Source organism: Clarias gariepinus, chromosome 14 (genome assembly GCF_024256425.1).
Source record: "Clarias gariepinus isolate MV-2021 ecotype Netherlands chromosome 14, CGAR_prim_01v2, whole genome shotgun sequence".
Lineage (NCBI taxonomy): Eukaryota > Metazoa > Chordata > Actinopteri > Siluriformes > Clariidae > Clarias > Clarias gariepinus.
This window is the reverse complement of record NC_071113.1, coordinates 7,555,685-7,570,408: the sequence shown is the minus strand read 5'-3', so window position 1 is coordinate 7,570,408 and position 14,724 is coordinate 7,555,685. Positions and strand designations below refer to the sequence as shown.

General features: G+C 37.0%; 1 long non-coding RNA gene across 1 annotated transcript; it reads left to right on the top strand.

Annotated features, from left to right (window-relative positions):
• The first annotated feature begins 8,535 nt into the window (after nt 1-8,535).
• On the top strand, nt 8,536-11,321 carry LOC128541553 (uncharacterized). The gene is made up of 2 exons (XR_008365637.1): nt 8,536-8,709; nt 10,748-11,321. It is a non-coding gene; the product is annotated as an uncharacterized LOC128541553 (long non-coding RNA).
• Nucleotides 11,322-14,724: the final 3,403 nt, after the last annotated feature.

Below are 14,724 nucleotides of genomic sequence, written 5' to 3'. Positions count from 1 at the left end.
CCACATTTACAAGCGGGCGCGCGCACACCTTGTGGGGCCGCTAGAGGGCGCGCGCGCGCTCTCGCGTGTGTGTGTGCGCGCGCGCGCGCCTTTTTTTTTTTTTTTTTCTTACCGGAAACACGCGTTGTAAAATTGGCCACATCCCAAACCGCACTCAACCCTACTCAATAGTGTGGCACTACACCACAGAGGAGGCTGCGTAGGCCTACTACTGTGTGTGTAGACATTATATATATATACACACACATCTTGCAGCTGTTTGTAATAAATCAGTAAAACAAGAGCAATTTAAACAGCTCAACACAATTATCACTCACTCATCATCTATATCCTGCATTGTGTGCAAGATCACAACTCTCTTAGATAGCAATCTTCTATGTTTAATCTAAAATCTAGTCTTCAGCTCTTCAATAAGCATCTCACTGTAATGCGCTCTGTTGATTGTTGAACCTTTTTCCTGATAAGGTTCCAATACTGGCCTCACGCATTGATGATGTTTCCGTTCCACACTCTGCCATTTACTCTCAGGCTCGTAGTAATGAATTCACATTTTGTCACCAGTAATGATTCTCTTTAAAAAACTTTCACCTTCCTTAGACAAAGTTTTGTTCGCAGATATCCAAACGCTTCTGTTTATGCTCTTCTAGCACCAGGTGACCACAAAAAATTTATTCATATTTTTGCTTGGACCCCAGTTACAAATAAACTGATGTAAGAAATACACACCGGCACAGCAGTAACTGGGGAGACAGTAGCAATGAACAGAAAATGCTGAAAAGTGCGAGCAACAGAAGCTTTAATATAACTGGAGGGCTCATCTTTTTTGTCTGAAATTGACTATAACTAAACAGTCAGGTATTGGCGTAGAATAGATATACAAAAATCAAATGTGAAAAATGAAACTAATCAGAACCATGCGCCTGAGTGAAAACGAGAAAAGATGTCCTAATTTGTGGTGTCTTCATGACGCACGTTGTTCTACTAAGCTACAGGAAGAGATAATGAAGTTTGTCTCTTTGTGAACACACTGTTCCAGTCTGGTTTCTCCACTGTTCCACTTAGGACCACTTTTCTCCAAACCTCCGCTTAAGAGTTTAGCGGGCCATCTCCAGTCCTCCTGGTCCCTTTTTAACAAAGTCCATTCAGAAACAGAAACAGACCATGATGCCAAACAGCTCTCTCTATACTTGACTCGGAAAGAGTAAAAGATTTCAAAGTCTGATTAATCTACCTGTGCTTCATGGAATAGATATTAAAGGTGCCAAGCTTAATTTAATACAAGCCATCATGCATGTGTGTTTTCATGCTAATACAGTGTTCACTATATGTTTATGTTCTAAGTCAATGTCCAAACATCCAAGTCTTCACAAGTTCAAGGAACATCAAGTTTGTTCTTGTCTGCTTTCAGTTTTAGGAAGCGGTTTGGTTAGGTGTAACCAACAATCATACATTTCATTAGACACAGTACAATCAATCATCGGCTGCTCCAATGGAATGTTTGTATCTATATAAATAAAAGAACTCGCTGGGGCATAAATAAAATCAAAATGTTGAGTAATTGTGTGCCAGATTACAAACTAGTAGTTTTTTATTTGCTAATTAACTGTTTTTATTTGCTAATTATGGTGAAAAATAAGTATTTGGTCACCTACAAGCAAGCAAGATTTCTGGCTCTCACAGACCTGTAACTTCTTCTTTAAGAGTCCTCCACTCATAACCTGTATTAATGGCATCTGTTATCAGTATAAAAGACACCTGTCCACAACCTCAAACAGTCACACTCCAAACTCCAACAAAGACCAAGACCAAAGAGCTGTCAAAGGACACCAGAAACAAAATCGTAGACCTGCACCAGGCTGGGAAAACTAAATCTGCAATAGGTATGCAGCTTGGTGTAAAAAAAAAAAATCAACTGTGGGAGCAATTATTAGAAAATGGAAGACACACAAGCCCACTGATAATCTCCCTCGATCTGGGGCTCCACGCAAGATCTCACCCTGTGGGGTCAAAATGATCACAAGAACTGTGAGCAAAATCCCAGGGCATTTAAAATGAAACGTTCCTGGGTCCTCCAGCATGACAATGATCTGAAACACACGGCCCAGGCATAAAGGAGTGGCTTCGCAAGAAGCATTTCAACGTTTTTTTCTTATTTTGTCTCTCATAGTTAAGGTGATGTACATTACAGGCCTCTCTCATCTGCTCCATACATGGGGTTTCTTACTGTACAGTATGTCACAATTTGCAATGCAGCCTGCTTCCTTTCAGTGCGCTTTTTCCTGTCTGGGAACATTTTGTCAAGCTTGTCATTAAAAATTAATGTTGCTGCTCCTGTTTTGTCTGAAAAAGCAGTGTAGTTAGGCTTAAACATGCGTACAGTCATACACAACACAGGAGACATGAATCTTTGTCTCATGCAATCTGTACAAATGTTCCAGTCATGTCAGGTATGTCAGTGTGAATAGTGGTTGAAGTAAGTCAGTTCTTTATGTGTGTCAGGAGTGTACGTCACTTCGTCGTGAACACCTAAGCTGAGGTTTATGCTCAATTTGGAGCAGCGTAGTGCTCAACGCTATGTAATTTGGTGTACGACTTGTTCCAACTGTTGGTTATTTCTTAGTAAGCTAAGTTTGTGAGCATGCTCTGATTGTTGGTGAATTGTAGCGTTTCAGAGTTAGGCGGGCACCTCAAGCTGGTCAGTCTCATTATGGGTACTTTAAGCTAGTTTAATTTAATTATAGACACATTAGGCTTGTTTAATGTAATTATTCAAATTGAGCAGATACTCTGACCTTGTTTAATGTATTCTTCCAGTATATATCAAAAATCTTTATTTAAAAATTTTTATTTACCTTTGTTTTATCAAAATGTGTGACCAGGGTACACGCACCCTGAGAAATTCCTGAGAAACGCTCAGGAAATGGATCCATGTTCTCTAAGGTTGGCTTTTACACATTTACTAAGAATGCATATTTTGTAATTAGTATATTACATTTACTAAGGTCACGAATACATGCCAGTCCTTGTTCCCGAGAACACTCTTGGAAAAATAGATACTTCATCATGTACTTTTATACCAAGGATGTGTGTTAATATTCAGTTTAGCATTTCAACACTCTGGATGTTTAGATTTGTAACAATCCAACAACAATTAAAACACAGCTAATTGCAAAACAGTTTAGCTAGACCAAGTTTATACCTGTAACACAGCATGAAAATGCTATAACGCCACCTACTGGACATGAGCTTCAATGAAATTAGAGCTCAGTTACAGTATGAGACAAAATAAGAACATCATTCACACAGTCGTGTATCACTTTAAAAGTGTCATTTTGCAATTAGTTTTTTAAATCAAAATTCCATGATTTTGTCCAGTCTTCTTGGTAGCATGCTATGTTTCATTACCTCCACTTTCTGGACTTTAAATGCTATTTAATTTGATATATGTTTACTTTCAGAGATTGTAACCTTAAAAGATAGATGTTGCTCCAGAGTGAACATTGCATAGGGACAAAACAATAAAAGCAAGATTGCGGTCAGTAATCTATAATGAAACCAAATCATGCTCTAAGTCACTTGCAGAAAACCTGTGAATTACCTTTAAATTACCTTCAACCTTTAATATTAAAACACACACAAAGATAACAGGCTGTGATAAGTAATATATTCCACTTTAGTCCAGACATATAAGTGAGAACTTACCTTTAGTTGCAGAGCAAAATCTCAGGTAAAACATCCACGCTGAATTTCTCAATGTAACTTTATCCTCCTCGGCATGTTCACCACGTCACAGCACTACAAAGAGCAGCACGCGGATGGCGTCTAGTTACCTATGACAACACAGGACGCGAGATGATGACGTAGGTAGTCTGCGACAGAAGCTTTGTTTTGGCTTATTGCTAAGTAAAGCTCTGTTGCGCGATTAGTTGTTCGCGCGTTTGTCACCATCACTTACGCTCACTATAGACCAACTAACGGATTATTTCAAACGAATTCATAAAAAAACGAACAGAGGCTGTTCAAAATGTAATTCAAAACACGACGAGATCAAAGCGTTTTTAAATTAAAGCACAGACGTTTCTTTAAACGTGACAGAACAAAGCTATTTAAATTAATTATGAATTAATTAATGAAATAACTTTAACGTGACGTTATATATATATATATATATATATATATATATATATATATATATATATATACACACACACACCAAAAATATATGCAAAATAATGATCCATAACAAAAACTTAGAAAATAGAAAATAGCTAAAAATTTGAAATAGCAAATCCTCTCAAAATTCATTCTTATTGCCATCTCAGGGAACTTTTCCTTGCCACCGTCCCCCATAGCTTGCTCATCAGGGACAATCTGATAGTTTTAATTTGTAAATATTTTCTCAGGCTTTCCAAAATTTTCTTTTTGATTATGTAAATCTGCTTCGTAAAAATGACCACTGTTATGTGCTATATGAATAAACCTGAATAAATAAACCTAAATTGAACCTGAAGTGAAATAGTTAGAGTTAAGAAAAGTGCCCAAACTGTTCATTTTTAAGATTAATTTAAATAAATCCTGCTGGATGCATCTGCAGCAAATTGATACGCTTTCCTTCTGGCACCGAACAAGGAGAGACAGACAAACACACAAGCACACATGATGTGTTGGAAGTTATATGTTTATTATCAGCAAAGAAATCCCATTTAAGCTTTTGGCCTGGTGCTCTGTGTCACATACGTCCAGCAAAAGAACCAGTTATTAGCATGCAAGTCATAGAGAGACCCGAAGACAGATAGAACCAACTGGTTCCAGAAAATACAAGTTTGGATGGATATTTATCTGAACACAGGCTATAGGAAGTATTACCGTATAAGGAATCAGGAAGCGCAATGAGGGAGTTGTTTTATGGGCAGAGAGGCATGTGAAAGTTCACATCATATTACAAAATATTCTTATTCTCCTTCCTTGTTATTTAAAGGCGGTTGGAATCCAGTAGGTTACATTACCGCCAACTGTAGATCTCATTCTCTTCCCAGCCTTTAAAGGAGATTTTCCAGTCCAGCCTTTCTTAAAAGCATCTAACGCTCCCTTCATTGATTTTATCTTGCCTTGTTCTGTCCCTCAAACTCTTCTTCTGCTTGTATCTGGTAATTCCCTTGTTTCCTATTCGTACTCCTCTGCCCCTTTGGTTGGGATTCTGTAAGTTGAATCACCGCCACCTATAGATCTCACTCTCACTTCACTTCACTTCTCAGTCCTTTAAATCTGACTTTCCAATCCAGTCTTCCTCAAAAAAAAAAAAAAAATTCAATGCTTTCTTCACTTATCAGTGACTCCTCATTCTGCCTGGTAATACTGTCCTTTATTCTCTCTAGTGAGCTGTGACATCATCATCCTTGTTTGATTATTGTTTACCAGCAGTTGGCATCCACTATGTTGCATTACCTCCACCTTCTGGTCGTGATCTCCCTTATCCTTCTTACAGTTTAAATCCTTTTTTCTATTTTTGTCGCCCTTAAAAAGGCCATCAAATACTTTCCACCTTCTTATAAAACCTAACAATCTTAGAATATAAAAAGAACTGGACAAGCCCTCTGTGATGTCACCCATAAATTTTCTGAAAAGCAGTTTTGAAGCACAACTGTGGGACTTCTGGTCGTTGCCATCTTGGCAGGAACTCCATCTAAGTTTAGTCTATAAATGGGCATATGGGCGGATCCAAAAGCTCCTAGCTGTTGGTTGAAGGATGTCTTTTTACCTCAGTTAACACTAGCTAGCAAGCTTAGCTTTAGTCTCGCAAAAATGCTAACGTGGCTGATGGTAATTTCTGCTCTAATGTTACTTTGCATTTAATTGAACTCTGTTATTTATACCCTGCATGTCATTTTGTGTCATCTTCTACATTTCTTGTGGTAAATTAAACTACAATGATTCCAGTTAGCTATTTAGCTAAAGTGGTTAGCTAAATAGCTAAAAGTGGTTAGCTTCAGGTTAAAGCGCAAATACATGTCTATCTGCCTTTCTGTACTGCAGAACTCTCTGCCTAACATTTTAGAAATTTGCAAAACAATAAAACATTTAAAGATTGAAAAAAAAACCTTTATATCTCCAACAGATAGTATTGATTATACACTGAATTATATATAAATATTGTCAATTTTTTTTTACATCAATGTTTATAAAATATCCACCCAGAAAAATGTTAGTAAATGTACGGTAACTAAGCATATCATAAGTTTTACACAGCACCAATAAATATTCTTAGAAATTAGTTTTGTTTAAATTCATATTCAAACTTTCCTATTTTTTTTTTAAACATGAGACCTAACTGAGCTAAATCAATCTCAACTCTACCAATGATTTAAACATAATTATTATTATGTAATAGCCCAAAACCAGAAGTAGCAATCTACTAGGTAAATAAACTTACGCCAGCTTTCATAAAGACTGAACTGACAGAAATGACTAATTAACTTGCACACAGACACACAAATAATACACCTGAAAACAATCACATAGAGAGTGAACCAAGAAAAAAAATGATATAAAAAAAAGCCTTATGGCTTAGAACAGGAAAACAGAAAAAGACAAAAGAGGAAATATTAAAATCAACCTATCTATAATGCTCAAAATAAATTTGTTTAACTGCAGTTCCGTAAAATGTATATGCAAACTGAGTTTCAAAACTTTAATATGTAAAGACCACAATTTGGGTTTTAGCTACATACTTACATGCGTTAAAATTCCTTGTAAAGTACAGTGAAGCTATACCGTACATATAGTGCCCCTTATACTTTTCCACATTTCCACATACGTTTTCACATTACAACCACAAACGTAAATGTATTTTATTGGGATTTTATGCGACCGACTAACACAACGTGGCATATAACTGGGAAGTGGAAGGAAATGATAAATCAGTAAAAATCTAAAAGTGTGGCATGTATTTGTATTTAGCCCCCTTTACTCTTATACCCCTAACCAAATCCTTTGGAAATCACCTGATTAGGGAAAGTACTGACTGTAATACAAAATGTATAGCAATTATGTAATTCTAATAATTCACTTAAATTTATAAATAAGATTAGATTTTTTTAGTTTAGATCATAAATTATATTAAGTTCACTAGGCCTTATGTCTACCCTTAGTCTTTTGGTCAAAAAACTTGCTTCCAAAAAAAAAACGTTCCAAATTACCCCAGAATCATCTCTTTCGTGTTTCGCACCTAATGTGAGCTACAATATTAATTAGCTTCTAGCGAAAGGCTGAATCCCAAAACCGGTGTGTGGAACTAGGGAATCTGGACCATAGCGCAATAGTCTTTTTTATTTTTTTTCGCTATTTGTGATTCAACCCTAGGACATTTAGTTAGCTATAAATTAGAAAGCTTGAGTATTAGTTAACATAACTGCAACCTGCACATAATTTTATGGAGTGTAAAGCACATCTTATTTTATAGCACCATTTCATTTTTACCAGACACACTGAATGAGGTAACAATATCACAAAAAAATTAAACCAACTCCAAGAGGAATCACATATTTGCGCACCATCTGAGGTAATCATGTTATGATAAGAAATCAAACTTCAGAAATGTAATATTCTCATTACCTCCTTCTTCCATTTTCACGCTGTTATGTCTCTTTTGAAAAATAACAAAATCCACCACAACATACTACATATGAAAATAACAGAACTAATATCAGAACTGGAGAATCAGTTGCTAGGTTACTCTTTTATCTGTGACAAAGCATCAGGTAATACAGTAATCATGAGGTAATCCTTCTGTTATTTTTTGACTCTGATATACGCTCACTTACTCATTCTATACTGCTTTATGTTGTATACAGGGTTGCAAGGGGCCTGGAGACTTGAGGCAGGGTATACCCTGGATGGGGTGCCAATCTATTACAGCACACTCACTTACACACACTATGGGCAATTTGGCAACGCTCGAGGGGAATATTCAAACTTCATGCATATCCCGGAGCTACAGTGCTGTACTCTGAAATACACCTAGAACATAATTATCAACAAGAATAAACAGTCGCCTGATATCAGTTAAAGGTACTTCTGCCATCACGGATTGTGACTGAGGTCATCGTGGTCATGTGTCTGCAAAAGGTCCATACTCATTTAGTTTCAGTCAACTGGCAGACGCCTTTATCTAGAGCCACTTACATTTACCTTATTGTAAATCTAAAGTAGTCCAAGCTTGCATGTATGACTTTCGGCTCATCAGTCCAACATCGCAACCACCAGGCAACCCCTGCCTCTGGTCCAACTCCTAAAAGTATCTGACACGTTGTGTACAACAACTCTCGTGACGTATTACTTTCAGCTCTGACCCAGACTCTAGCTGCTTGACGCCATGCAGTTGTTCTGTAATAGGCTAATTTTTCCAAATGACAAACGTTATCAGCTCACACACAACTCCCTGCAAGTGCAGTCACATTGCTGTCCCCTTCATTCACTATCTCTCACTTTCACCCCACCTCCTTTTTCTCCTCCCACTCCATAAACTGCCTGTATAAATATGTGCCCTCTTACATGTTTTTTGAATGTGAAGAACCTTTTCTAGATAACCAAGTCTCCTCTGTCTCTGCACTCTTTCTGTCTCTCTCATACCCACAGATATAAAACAGAGATGCCCGAGTCTGCAGATGTCCCTGCTCAGTGCCAAGTTCTAAAAGAGGAGGTGGAAAAATGGTGAGGACAATTTCTATTTGCATTACCAATAAAAATCCAATGGGGTTTACGGTACCGGCTATAGGAGATTATATATTGTAACTGTACTTTTATTAGTTGTCATTTATGCAGATGCATTACTCAGTTATGGTAAAACATTATAAGTGCACACTTGGACTTTTGTTCTGTATTACACTTCAGTTATAACCTTGTGCGTTCCACGGCACCATATCAGTTGACACACATTGCCATATCAGTTGTGCACGATCTGGCAAAAAAAATTATTTGTGCAATGCATTGCAAGGGTTGAATATTAACTAGTTATGTTAGAGTGTTAGAGTCGCTCCCCTGAAGGGCATCCGATACATATGGATTTGATGATGCTGGCGGAAAATCATCCATATCCCGCCACTGATTCGTGCACATGTACAAGTTTCTACATGTTTTTACCATCATAAACACCCTATAATCTGCCCTTGGTATGGACTGAAGTTGAGGTCATGCTATGAAAACTTTAACCCATGCTTAAAAGAGCGCCATAACGATATTGCAACCCCAACTTCAAGCATGACACTTACATATCCAGACTATATCATCTCTATGATATTTGTTTTTTAGATTTAAAAGCTTATCTTTAGAGATTTTAAGTTGCTGTGTTCATGATACAGCGGTATTATTATTATTATTATGTAGCACATTATTTCATTGCGATGTGCTGAGTTCTGACATTCTAAATCGTGTACTGTCTCTGCACTGTGCTGTATTTAGCAGCAACTGTAAGTAATGTATATCTGCAATTTAAATATAGCCTTTCTGAACACATAGGACATGCTAAAGGGCAGGGCTTGTTTCCTAGCTTATATCACTGGGGGTTACATTTCACTGTAATGATTACAGGAGTGACCTCTCTCTTTCTCTCAGGAGTGACCCAGAGGAATTTACCGGCTTTGTAGAAGCAATTTAACTTCCTGAAATATAGCCAGCCAAAACACAGTATTGTGTGTGCTAATTTTGTTATTTTTTCTTTTATGTTATACATATAATATAGAAAATTTATGTGCCAAAAAAGGTATTTCTGGAGATTGGAAGTAACTCAATCCTGCTTCCCTTAAAAATTTAAAGTTGCTAACTTCAGCCATTTTGGAGAAATGATTTTATAAGTGTCCCAAAAAATGCCAATTTCCAGCATTATGCTGTCTTGCTTCAAAGAATAATACTTAAAAATGCAAATTCAGATTCATATTTCTTCATTAGTATTGATACTAAAATTGGTGATACTAAAAAGCTTCTAAACACATATGACCTGTAAAAACTGTTGCTTAAATCGGTTTTTTGGTAAAAGCTTAAAAAGCAAAAAACCTGTAGTGTCCGTAACCATGTCAAATGCATGTTGCAATATCTTAACAATTTAGCATTTTAGAATAATACACTTTTTTAGGTTTATGTCTTTTCATTTGAAATCTTAATTGGCCAAAGTTCTTCTGAATGCCAATTAAGATCATTGAAGGATTTGAATTAAAAAAAGGTTGGGGACACTACATAAAAGCGCATAAAAAAATGTTTCTTTTATCTGATAAAAATGTGTATGCATACAGTATTTCCAAAAAATGAAGCATGAATCAGGAGATAGGAAACATTAACTATTATGAAAAATAGTGTTATAATTATACGATCCTATCCTAAATTCACTGGTGAGACACTTTTTAGCACCAATACGGTGTTTTGCCACATAAGATAAGAAGTGAGCGAATATAAGAAAGTAAAGCGAATGTTTTTAAAAACAGAATGATGAGACTTGTGATAGGACAATGTAACTTAAAATGAAAGTTCTGTTCCAACCGAATCAGATTTAATTGTATTGATACAGTGCTATTGGCGACGGCTGTGCTATTATCAGCCATCTTCATTGCACCCTGAACCATTGTTTCAAAGCTCGAGGTCGCCATCGATCTCCATTGTCTTTGCTTGGAAACTATTTTTTTTTGTAGTAAGTTCCTCAATAGCAGATGCATGCGGTCATGGTATAGCTTTGTTTAACTCTTTGTTTTCTGTCATGTAGTGTCCAAGGGAAGGGTGCAGAGGCCTGTAAGGAGATGATGGCAGCTTTCGAGGCATGTGTAAAAAGTGCTGTGAAAGCTTCATGAGAAAAAAAACTTCAGGTTCATACTGTATTTCCAGTTCAATCACAAATTTTTGTAACATTGTACAGATCATTAACACTAGCTAATCTTTGGTACATAGTATATTTGTATGTTCGGTGTAATTATTTGAATGTTTTTTTTTTTTAGGTTGTTTCATAATACAAATTAAGGATAGTGTTATATCACATTCGTTCTATCACAGGTCCGTCAGCATCCCTGCATTCCCTACTGCATTTTGCATTGGACTGAACCATTATGAACCATTATGAGGACCTGGCCTAGGGTGATGGTGCTGCCAAATTCTTGAAGTCACCCTGTTTGGATCAGAGATGCCTCAGTGATGGCATCGATATTATTGTCAACCTCGTAAAATTTCTAAAATGTAGTCTCAAGAGCCCACAGGATATAGACCCAGTATGTCAGAAAAGAGTATTTTTTAAGTAAAATGCAGTGCATATAAATGATTTCTGAATAAAATATAGATTTATTATTGTGGTCGCCTTTTCTTTAAAATGTTGATGCCTTGAAAGTTGTGTCTCCTGCACAGTTTTTTTTATAACCCTGAATCAGTTCTCTTTTACTTGTAAGTCACTTAAAAAAAAAAGATCTGCAAAATAAAACAAATATCTAACATGACTATTATATGGCATAAAGATATAGCAGTACTAGTTTGAAGAGCCAAGCACAAATAATGTAGATGAGTTTTCATATCTTCAGCAGTTGACTGACTTCATTATTTTTTAAAGGGAAATTTTAACCAATCACAAAAAACCTGTAGATATCAACCAATGATGACACATAATACATATACACAACATAAATACTGCATAGCAACAAGTAACTGATTGGCTGTTAGACAGAAACATTTTTTGCATTGCTTTTGTCATATAATTATAAATAATGAATTCTTTACTTATAGTTTTTCCCATTTATTATTCAAATAATAGTTGGTCACAATTTTTAAATGTATCATTAGAATTTATCTGTCTCAGTTTTTTTTTATTTGTTTATAAATCATTATGCCACCTATCGCTAGTCTTAGACGACACGCTATGTACTTGATTTTTGGAAGGCACTAACATCTTACATCAAACACTAACCTTTTCACTTGACAAAAAAAATAGGTACACAGAACCAATTGAAAAATGTATATGGAAGTAAATAGAAGTCAAAAGTCTTATATATAAGTTAAAAGTTTGGACACCTGACCGTCACACTCGTGTGATTCTTCTTGCAAACATGTACAGAAGACTATAGCATTACAATTTCCCTCACCTCACCACTGGACCTAAAAGCCCCAAACATGTTCTAACATGACAATACACATGTGCACAAAACGACCTCCATTAAGACATTGTTCGACATGGCGAAAGAGCTTAAGTGCCCTGCACAGAGTCTAATGAATATCCTTGGGATGAACTGGAATGATGACTGTACATTAAGCCTGCTTTTTTTGCAGCAGTGCCTGACCTCACTAATGCTCTAGAGGTTAAATGGGAAAATCCCAGTAGCCATCGTCTAAAACCTAGTGGAAAGCCTTCCCAGAGGAGTGGAGGATGCTATAAGAGCGCCACGAGCACTAAATCTAAAAAAGTAATATTCCAATACAGTTACACATTTTGGACCACAGACACACAGGTTTATATCAAAGTACTAAGGTTGATGTTTTTATAGGGACATCTAATTTAGAGGATTTTGGTCTTCATTTAAAATGTAATCTCATAAATCTTAACCTAACCATAAACAGATTTACAAATCCAGACAGTTATGTCAACGGTAAACCTTTTATAAGGAGATTATTAACAATTATTAAAGGAGTTTGCTGTGTCAGCACTATGTGAGCCTCTTCAGGTTTCTCAGTAAGATGACCTGTCTTATTAATCTCAAGAGACAGAAACAAAATGGGCTGCTGATGGAATGACTGTTTATAGCTGGTTCAATGTAAGTGATCTCAGAAGCTAGCTTGTTTCACGAATAATCTACAACATTAAATACACTGATCAGCCATAACACTATGACCACCCACATAATATTGAGTCGGCTCCCCTTTTGCCACAAAAAGAGTTATGCATTCTATTTGAACCATCATTAACATTTTCATATTTTGAGTTACACTAGCGCTTCTATTGGATCAGATTACACCGGCCAGGCTTCACTCCGCATGTGCATAAGAGAGCCTTGGCCACCCATGACTCTCTTGCCAGTTAACCAGGTTTCCTTTGGATCACTTTTGGTATGTCCTGATCACTACAGCCCTGAGACTTTGCACAAGAGCTGCAGTTTTGGAGTTAAATGGTAGCAAAACGGGGGCATACTAACTATTAGGCAGGTGTTCATAATGTTATTACTGATCAGTGTATGTTTATACCCATAAATAATGTGCAATAATAAATTTTTTAAAAATTTTGTCTTTAAGCTGCTTCCATCAAGGGGTTGCTACAACGGACCATCAGGTCCGCACACAAATTGGCAACGGTTTTACGCCAAATGCCCTTTCATTTTTAAAAAATATAAATCATGCATGAGGATTTATTTAACAAAAAAGTAATAAAAATTTTCAATTATTTGTCACATGTACTTTCCAGCACGGTGAAAGGATTATTTCACATATCCCCATTAGAAAGCTGGGATTTGCCAGGATAAAGCACTCCTAAAACAGGTAGAGTTAATTCAATTCAATTCAATTCAATTTTATTTGTATAGCGCTTTTAGCAATTTTCATTGCCGCAAAGCAGCTTGAAAATTGCAAAACAAGTTTGTAGTTAATGGCCTTGGTCAAGGGCTCAAACAGTGGTGCTGGGACTTGAACCCCCAACCTTCCAATAACCCACCCAATAACTGACAGCCATAACCGTTTGAACTGCCCTCAGGTTCAATAGCCATTTATTTTCCTTACTTGTACATATAACCTACATATAACCTAAAAAAATATTTTTATCTAATACATAGTAAGCTAAAAAGGTTTAACCCCAGGTGCAGGCACAGTGGCTTAGTGCTTAGCACTGTGTCCTTGCACCTCTATTGTTGGGGTTTGATTCACGGCATTGGATCTGTTTACACATTCTCCCCTTGCACCTCCCGTGCTGTGGTTTAATTCCCACCTTTGGTCTGTGTGCATGTTCTTTTATTGATTAGCGGGTTTCATCCGGGTAATCCAGTTTTCTCCAAACGATTAAGCTTATAACTATTTATAACAGGTGATTAACCTACCACTGAGTTTACATATGAGGGGAATAAAACTCTTCCCTCATTACAATGTGAAAATGATCCACCATGCTTCACTTGGTTCATAAAAAAAAAAAAAATCAAAAACAGGAAGATGCATGTTTTAATTTGGGGTTTCTTACTGTACAGTATGAGTCATAGTAAAACTAACACTATTTAAAGATAATGTGTGTGAGATAGTCAGACTAAAATAAGAAAGACAGACTTTAATATCAGCCCTGTTGTTGTACCAGGCTTGTTGCTGTGGAGAGAGAGAGAGAGAGAGAGAGAAGGACCCGGATACTGATGCTGGTAGGAAGAAGGAAGAGGAGGAGGAGAGAGAGAGAGAGAGAGTGTGTGTGTGCGCGTGAGAGAGAGAGAGTGGATGGATGGAGAGATTTACTGGAAGGAGAGGAAAATAATAAAGACAGCTCGCAGTATCCGGATGGGAATCTACACTCCAGTGTCGGAACACGGAGAGACAGACAGAGGGACACAGAGAGAGAGAGAGAGAGAGAGAGAGAGATGCTGTGATGCTGTGATGCGCTTGTTCAGGGAGGGATGGAGGCAGAGGGAGGGCATCTAAACACGGTTGTTTTGTCCGAGTCGGAGTCGGATGTTTCCTGTGTACTTGCCTGAGTGCGGATCGGAACAGCGACCCTGATTTCTTCTTCATATTCGGGACACCATG